Here is an 8,237-nt window from a genome sequence, read left to right on the forward strand (position 1 = left end):
GGTGATGTTTCTCTTTCTGTCTGTCTCCTCCTTAGGAAGGATTTTAAGAGGAGGGAGGACCCACAGAAATCTACCATCTTGTCTCGTACTGCAGCTGTGTTTGAGCTTCCTATACGATCTGGGCGGAACACTCCCCACCCTCACCTCAAGCCGCCATTGCCGCCCCCTCAGCCCCCTGCACCCCCGTCCAGTCCCACACTTGGGGCGGTGGTTGGGCATAGGGGGATGTTGGCGGGGTGGTGGTGGTGGGGGGGGGTGGGTGGCTGGAGGAAACCAGAAAAACAGACCACTGTGGCACGTGGGTGACTGGGCTTCAGGGTGAAGGAGGATGAATAAAATGGCCGGAATTAGGCTAACGGATTGCTTCTTCTTTTTTTGGCGGGGGGGGAGGGGAGGATCATTAGGTCATTCATTCATTCATTTGCTGGGGGGGGGGGGTGTCATTCGTTTCTTATGCTCGCCCTGAAAACGGTCAACTGTCCTGACTGACTGGTTGCTGCTCACGGTTCCAGGCCTGTTGTTGAAACTGGAAGCTATCGATCTTACTGTTTCTACTGTATTTCACTCATTGAAAGTCATCATCATGCTGGGTCTCTGAGTCTTTCTCCGAGGAGAAGGTCGGTCACGGGACTAGTGACCTGACAAAATAGCCTGAGTGACCAAGAAGGCCACACTTGAGTGCTTATGAGATAACGAGATCTAACCACCAGCCTCTATAGAATGGGTCACCTGGAGGCATCGTGACACCATTCTGAGTCTTCTGATGAGAAAACGATTCTGTGGATGGTGATCGATGCCCGATTGTTTGAGCTATGGCTCTAGAACCACCCCACCCACTCCATCCCCAAGGTGGGTACACAGTTTTGAAGACGCTAGCCTGCTGTGAATCCCCTTTGCCCGGCAGAGCGATAAAATGGCCTCTTTGCTTCTAAGCTCCAAGACCTTGTCTCTGGATTCTTGGGCTCGTCGGGGACGGGGGCCGAACTTTTGGCAACAAGCGTGCTTCAGAAACAGCGGATGCCCGAGAAGGACACTCTGCCTCTCCCTCTTCTTCCGGGCCTGAAATGGGGAGGAAAAAAAAAATCGCCTTCCCCTGGAAGCCGGAGTCCGGAGCCCGCCATCCGGAGGGACTTCTGCTTGGCCTTCTCCTGGGGTGGGGGGGAGGGCACGCCACTGCACGTGTTCTTTGTCAACTCCCTGTTTCTCTCTTCTCGAGTTATCTCTTTGGACGGCTCCCACACTGGGTGAAAACAGACAGACTGGCTGGTATGTCTCCCTACCCCACCCTTCGCCCCCAAATGACTGATCTCCTGTCCCATCAGAATCACCACTTGTTTTCCAACGTGGCTTTCTTGGATCCTGGAGGACTTGTAAAGGAAAAGCCCAGCTGGGCTAACAAGCTAAAGTCACAAATCTAAGTGTGATAAGTGTCCGTTTACTGATCTAAGTTCTGCTGGGCTAACTCGTAAATCTGAAGTTTAGTGTCAGTTTACTGGGCTAACAAGCTAACTCGTAAATCCAAGCTCAACAAGTGTCAGTAACGTGATCTGTTCCAAATTGATAAGCTCCAGTGTACTGATCCTTTGCTTTTTGTTGTTTGAGCCTTATTGGCGAATAGACCCATATTTGTAATTAACCCTATGAAACCTCATGTGCACGTCTTGGAGGTGCTCAGAGCTTCGGAGCAGAAGCCCCTCTGAGCCCGCCGGCGTAATAAATCTGAGTACTCCAACCCTCCGAGTGGTGCTTGTTTCTTGGCTGGCCTGTCATTTCCGTAACAGACTGATATCAACTTAGAGCCAAGATGGGCGCAGAACTGAAGGAGCTTCTCGGCTGGCCTAAGAAGCCTGTCGTCGTGATGTGGGAGGCATTCTTTACGAGGGACCTATCTGATTAAGTGCTTGACCGCCTTTTGGACTTTGAACCAACTTGGAGATAGGAACTAGGATGAGAGGGCACCCGAAATAGCTCAGCAAACTCTTCTCCATCCTTAGAAGACAGACAGACAGACAGACAGACAGACAGACAGAGTGTGTGTGTGTGTGTGTGTGTGTGTGTGTGTGTGTGCGCGCGGCTGCGCGCGTGTTTGTGCGCGTGCGGGGGTGTGGGAGAGGGAGGAGATGACGTCAGCGTACTGGACACTGTTTCAGTGACATGGGGAGTGCTGTCAACTAGGAAGGAACGTCATGTATTCTTCAGCCTTGTGTCTGTACAGGTGGGTACACTCAGGGTTCCAGAAAGGATGGGATATTCCTGGCAGTCGTCTACTGCCCTGGCATCGAGGGCTGGCTGGCTGGCTGGCTGTCATCCAAAGTGGAGGCTCTCGTGAAAGGGACAGAACCGAGTCCCAAGGAGATGCCTCCTTCACTGACTTTCATGCAAACACAGTGGACCACAGCCTCCGGAAAGAGGGTGGGTGGCACACGTGGCCCCAGTCTGTTCTGTCCATTCGGCAAATGGCCTGGGTTAGGGGAAACCCAGCATGGCGACCATCCGACAGGCCGACCCACCGACCCACGGACGTGCTCGGTTTCTCCCAGCTCCCTGGATGACCTCCCCCACCCACCCCCACCCCACCCGCATTCCTTCACCCACCGTGGTGTCTGGTGTCAGGGCACTTGGAAGATGACTCCCATTGTTCAATAGACAGGGGCAGGAAGATTCCTATAGGACCGCAAAAACAGTCAACTGGCCATACACACATACATACATACGTACAAACGTTTTGTCCCCAGAGGCCTCAGACCTCCTCTCTCTGGACCCGCTGAACCCCAGTAACTGGCCCCCATTCAACTGCCACATAGTAGGGGTCATCCAGACGTTCTTGGGATGGTAGGTATGACTTCCAAAGGGGTTGAAGCCTTCCTTCCCCCGCTGCAAGCCTGATGCCATCAGCATGGCCAGGACACTGCTACAAACAAACAAACAAACAAACAAACAAACAAACAAACAAACACACACACACCACCACCACCACCACCACCACCAACAACAACAACAACAACGACGACAACAAAAGACAAACACATGCGTATGTGACTTGGGGACATACTTTCCGCAGCCTCCAGGGACGAAGGCACTCGCTTCGCTGGGTAAATCCTACGAGGCTTCACTAAAGCGCTTGCCAACTTACTTCTCAGAAGGATCGATCTCTGCCCCCATCACCCGCCATCATCAGGCAAGGTCGTCAGAATCCATGGGAGATATAGACTAGAAGAAGAAGTAGAGGAAGGAGGAGGAGGAGGTGGAGGAGGAGAATCAGTGACATGAGGTGTGTACGACTTCTTGTCTCCAAGAGGATTGAGTTTTAAATTTTTTTCTTTTCAGATACAAGGGAAAATAAACTTTTGTTTTTTCCCCTTCCTTCCCTTTTAGAGGCGGACACCCACATGGTAAATATCATACCTCTGTCAGCAGAATGGAACCCTTTCTCTTTTTCTCCCTCCCTGACCCTTCTGGGATTCAGAAATCCTCCGTGAGGATTTTTCTATTCTTGGCAGCAGAGTTATTAGCATCATTGACTTGGAGGCAAAAACTTAGGTTTCCATTAAACTGGGATAGACATGCATGGATAAGAGATACTAGTGCTACTCGTTTTCCTTAGGGTTCCCCTGTGTCTGTGGTGTGTGTGTGTGTGTGTGTGTGTGTGTGTGTGTGTGTGTGTGTGTGTGTGTGTGTGTGTGTCTGTGTGTCTGTGTCTGTGTGTCTGTGTGTCTGTGTCTGTGTCTGTGTCTGTCTGTCTGCCTGCCTGCCTGCCTGCCTGCCTGCCTGCCTGCCTGCCTGTTTATTGTAGGAACTCTCTGTCAATGGAAGTATAGTTGACTTACAATGTTGTGTTCATTTATGACGTACGGCATAGTGATTCACTTATTCACACACACACACACACACACACACACACACACACACACACACACACACACACGTATACTTTTTCAGGATAGGTTATTACAAGCTATTGAACATAGTTCCCTGTGCTAGACAGTAGGACCTACTTGTGTACCTAGTTTGTATAGGGTGGTTTATATCTGCTAATCCCAAACTCCTGATTTATCCCTCTGCCCTCCCCCATTCCTCCACCCTACCCTGTCCCCTGTGTTAACCATCGGTTTCTTTTCCATGTCTGCGAGTCCAGTCTGTTTCTGGTTTGTAAATAGGTTCCTTGGAGTCTTTTTAAAATGGAGTTATTTATGTATGGATGGGTGTCTTGACTTACTTTCAGATCCCACCTAGAAGTGATGGCATAGGATATCTGTCTTCCTCTGGGTGACTGACATCACTAAAGCTACGGAACTCTTCACGTATGTGCGTGTGTCGTCCACGTTCAGGGGCCGTGCTGATCTTCTCTGGATGGTTCCCGTGTTAGTCGATGTGCTGTGGCAGCAAGCGCTTGCCTTAGGGTTTTTGTCTCAACCTGAAAGCCGGCCCGGAGACTGAAGGTCTTCTAGTTGCCTCCACTATCTGCCTAGGACCATCTCCACGAACGTTTCCCATTTTCTCTCACCCTTTTGTCTTGGCATCATTGAGTACTAAAATGCTCCGTCTCCTGAAGCCCTGCAGACTGAAGCTGGACAACGGGAGGTAAACGTCAGAGAAATGGCCACAACAGCTCCTGTGGAAACCATCCTAGGGCCTGTTTTTGGAGGAGCCGCTCAGAGAGTTGAGCCGAACACCCCAGGACATCATCAGAGGCATTTCAAACTGCTCGAGCCATTTCGATGACCCCGATGTGTGGAAATCTCCTACTAGACTGACCCCCTACTCCCGGCCCTGAATCTGGTTTCTCATCTGCTCCAATGATTAACTTTTGTGCTGTACTTTGGTTTTCCACACAAGTGCCTCTTAGGCGATACCTGACTGCTTGCTCCCTAGGCCTAGCTTCAGAAGCCCATCGACACCACCGCCTCCTGAGACGAGATACTACAACTGTTTCCTTGAACAGACCTGTTCTCAGAACTAAGAAACTGGGTCCATGAAACGCAGGCCCTCTAGGAAACTATTCCCTCCCTCCTGCCCCCACACCACACGCACGCATGCACGCTCAGACGCACGCACGCACGCACGCACGCACGCATGGACGCACATGCACAGTCAACAGCCCAGCTTTTAATGTGTAAAACTTCCAGGGAAGTTACAGAATAGGGAAATGTTGGGGTCCAGAGTAGGCTGCCCCAAAATGTGCCCGATGGACTATGCTGAATGAAAGGGACTTCACAACTGGCCAAGGGGGAGGGTATAGGTCAGTGGTAGAGTGTGTGCTTAGCAAGCAAGCACAAGGTCCTGGGTTTAATCCCCAGTACCTCCGGTCAAAAATAAATACATAAAATCGAATTCCTCTCCCCGCCCCCCCCCCCCAAAGTATACACTGCTGTATGTCAACTCTGTCTCAATAAAACTGGAAGAAAAAAAGGAAAAAAAAATGATTTAACAAAAGAAGGAAAGAAACAAACAAAGAACTGCCCGAGGCAAGAGGAACACTCTGGCCCTCCTTTCTGCCTCCCTGGAAGCAGGGGAAAAAGAATTTTGTTTTTTTAAAGTCTCCCATCCCAGAGGAATCTATCAAGTCAGAGGTCTGCTTCCATGCCCTTCCATGATTCTCAAACGGTGTAGTGGGGTTTACCCAGATTAGGAAAAGGAGGGGACTCCTTTGGCCTGAGACCAGGCGAGATTCTCCCCCTCCCTCCCGCCTCCCTCCGTGCAGTTGGGACGGGGTGGCCTAAGGGTGGGGAAATTGAAACCAAAGAACAAAAGCCGTTCAACAGAGAGGAGCCGGAGGCCAAGTCAAAGGCTCTGACCTGAGCACAGAGCTTTCTGCATTTGAATGAAGCGATTGAACGAGGCCCTGCCGAATGGATCCTCCTGACGTCCCCGCCCCCGCTTCCAGGAGACAGTCAGTCGATTTGGGACCGATCGGTGGAGAAGGCCTGTGAGGCGGCGGCGGCGGCGGTGGCGGCGGCGGCGGCGGAAGCAGCGGCGGGGGCGGGGGGGGGGGGTGGTGCGCGGGCGGGGGCGGGACCAACGGTCGCTCCAACTCTGCCTGCCTGCCTGCCTGCCTGCCTGCCTGCCTGCCTGCCTGCCTGCCTGCGGGGCTGAGGCCTGAGGGCCACGCTGGTTCCTGCCACTCAGGGAAACTTCTGCGGGTGTTGCCGAAAGATCGCCCTCCCCGACCCCGTCCCTGACGAGCCAAATAACCCAGAGACAGGGTCTTAGAGTTTAGAAGAAAAGAGGCAGCTTGATTGCTTTGCTGGGCAAAGGGGACTCACAGCAGGCTAGTGCCCTCCAAACTGTGAACCCGTCTTGGGGTTGGGGTTTCATGCTTCTGTGGACGAACAGGTTGGAGCATGAAAGGGAATCACAACAGGCGGGAGCACAAAAGGTGCTCATGATCAACAAGGGTCTCTGATGAAACTTGCTCCTAAATCTGGATGAGTGTCTGATAACATGGGACCTCCTGGTGGTCTAGTAGGTCATCAGCCCGTGACCTTCTTTATCTGGTCAGACTCACCCGGCGGCACCAGCGCCACGGAGGAACTCGGGGTGGGGGGTGGGGGGTGGGAGGGGGCTGGTCGTTCTCCTGAGCTTATCCTCCCGTGACTCCCTTCCTGGGGAAAGACTCAGACGCCAAACATGATTGTCAAGTTGAACGATCAGAGGAAGGTCAAATCAAACAGTTAGAATCGACAACTTTAGCTGTTTTTAACAGTGGGCCTGGAGCTGGGAGCGGTGTCTGGTCAGTCGAGTTTGCTGATCGTTCTAAAAGCAAGCAGTAAGCATAAAGCCAAAAATTGGCTTAGCCTAAGTGCGGCCACTTCATGATTCCTCCTTCACTGGGGGCTGAGGCGTGGGGGAGGGCGGGGGTGGGGGACAGGACTGAGGTGGCGGCGAACTTCTCCGTGAATGCTCGGAGCCGAACTGCTCTCTGGGCCTAGGTCTGAAAAAGGCCTGAGTCTCAGCTATGACAGATTCTCTCTCTTTCTGGGCACATGGACTGACTCGCCCCGCATCCTCCCATCCTGTCAGACCCTTTGGACACACACCTCCACCTGAAGAGTTCTTTGGCCTCGTCCAGAAAAAACAAACACACGCACGAACAAAACCAAACGAGCACACAGAAACCCTGCTGATCTCCTTGGACCCCATTCACTTCGGAGAGTCCCTCTCGTAGAAATCCCCTCTGATCGATGATTTCACCACAGCCGCCTCCCTTTCTCCGGCACAGTGACCCCCCACCCCCACCCCTGCGTGGGCCCTGTCCCTCTACCTATCAAAAACCAAACCCCAGGAGAAAAGAAAATCAGAATGCTGTTTTGAGCCACTGGATCTGTGAAAGGAACCAAACAGAAAGCTGAAATAACCAAACCAGCCGAACACCAAAAGCGAACAGACAGATACCCCAGAAAGAAGGGCACGCTGACCCTTGCCCCTTTCCTTCCTGGAATCAGGACATAACATAGATCTACACCCCACCCCCCACCCCACCCTCCCCAGATGTCTTCTTTATGCCGGAACGAGAGTGACGTTCTTATTGTCAACGGTGCTGTTATGGAAATGACAGGCCGGCCAAGAAACAAGCACCACTCGGAGGGTTGGAGTACTCAGATTTATTACGCCGGCGGGCTCAGAGGGGCTTCTGCTCCTAAGCCTTGAGCACCTCCAAGACGTGCACATGAGGTTTTATAGGGTTAAGTACCAGCTTGGGGTATTCGGCCAATAGGCACGCAATAGCTTTAGCAACATCATTATCACGAAAGTAGAGGCAGTGAGGCAGCAAACCAACATTTCAAGGCCAGATATGTCTCTTTGAAAATCCAGCTGGCTAGCAAAATATGAACAGGGAATCAGCAAACCGGCACTTATTAATTTAGATTTACGAGTTAGCCCAGCAGAACTCAGATCAGTAATCCGACACTTGTTACACTTAGATTTGCGACTTAGCTTGTTAGCCCAGCTGGGCTTTTCCTTCACAGTGTAAAGCGGAGAAGGAGAGAATTCTGTACAAACAGACCTCGATGAAAAGAATCCTCACCCTCTTTTAGGCCCCCACCTCAACACACGTGCGCGCACACACACACACACACACACATGCATGCACGCACGCGCGCGTATAGTTACTCCTGTTCTCTCTCTTTCTCTCTCCCTCTTCCTTTCTTACTGATTTTTTAAAAATGTTTACTGATAACACAGAAAACAATTGCTTAAATGTTGTCCAGGAATGATATTCATTTTTGAAAACATGA

General features: G+C 51.7%; 1 long non-coding RNA gene and 1 other non-coding gene across 4 annotated transcripts; both read right to left on the reverse strand.

The window, feature by feature from the left end:
- Positions 1-1,229: 1,229 nt before the first annotated feature.
- On the reverse strand, positions 1,230-6,493 carry LOC141576898 (uncharacterized). 3 transcript variants are annotated; one of them, XR_012505314.1, is made up of 5 exons: positions 5,796-6,493; positions 4,217-4,567; positions 3,134-3,210; positions 2,747-2,911; positions 1,230-2,664 (listed from the first exon to the last, which is right to left on the reverse strand). It is a non-coding gene; the product is annotated as an uncharacterized LOC141576898 (long non-coding RNA). The 3 variants fall into 3 exon arrangements; XR_012505316.1 differs by having other exon boundaries at positions 4,217-4,374; positions 5,796-6,489; XR_012505315.1 differs by lacking the exon at positions 4,217-4,567 and having other exon boundaries at positions 5,796-6,474.
- On the reverse strand, positions 4,282-4,390 carry LOC141576913 (U6 spliceosomal RNA). Its single transcript, XR_012505323.1, has one exon. It is a non-coding gene; the product is annotated as a U6 spliceosomal RNA (small nuclear RNA).
- Positions 6,494-8,237: the final 1,744 nt, after the last annotated feature.

Source organism: Camelus bactrianus, unplaced genomic scaffold (assembly GCF_048773025.1).
Source record: "Camelus bactrianus isolate YW-2024 breed Bactrian camel unplaced genomic scaffold, ASM4877302v1 HiC_scaffold_44, whole genome shotgun sequence".
NCBI classification, from domain to species: domain Eukaryota; kingdom Metazoa; phylum Chordata; class Mammalia; order Artiodactyla; family Camelidae; genus Camelus; species Camelus bactrianus.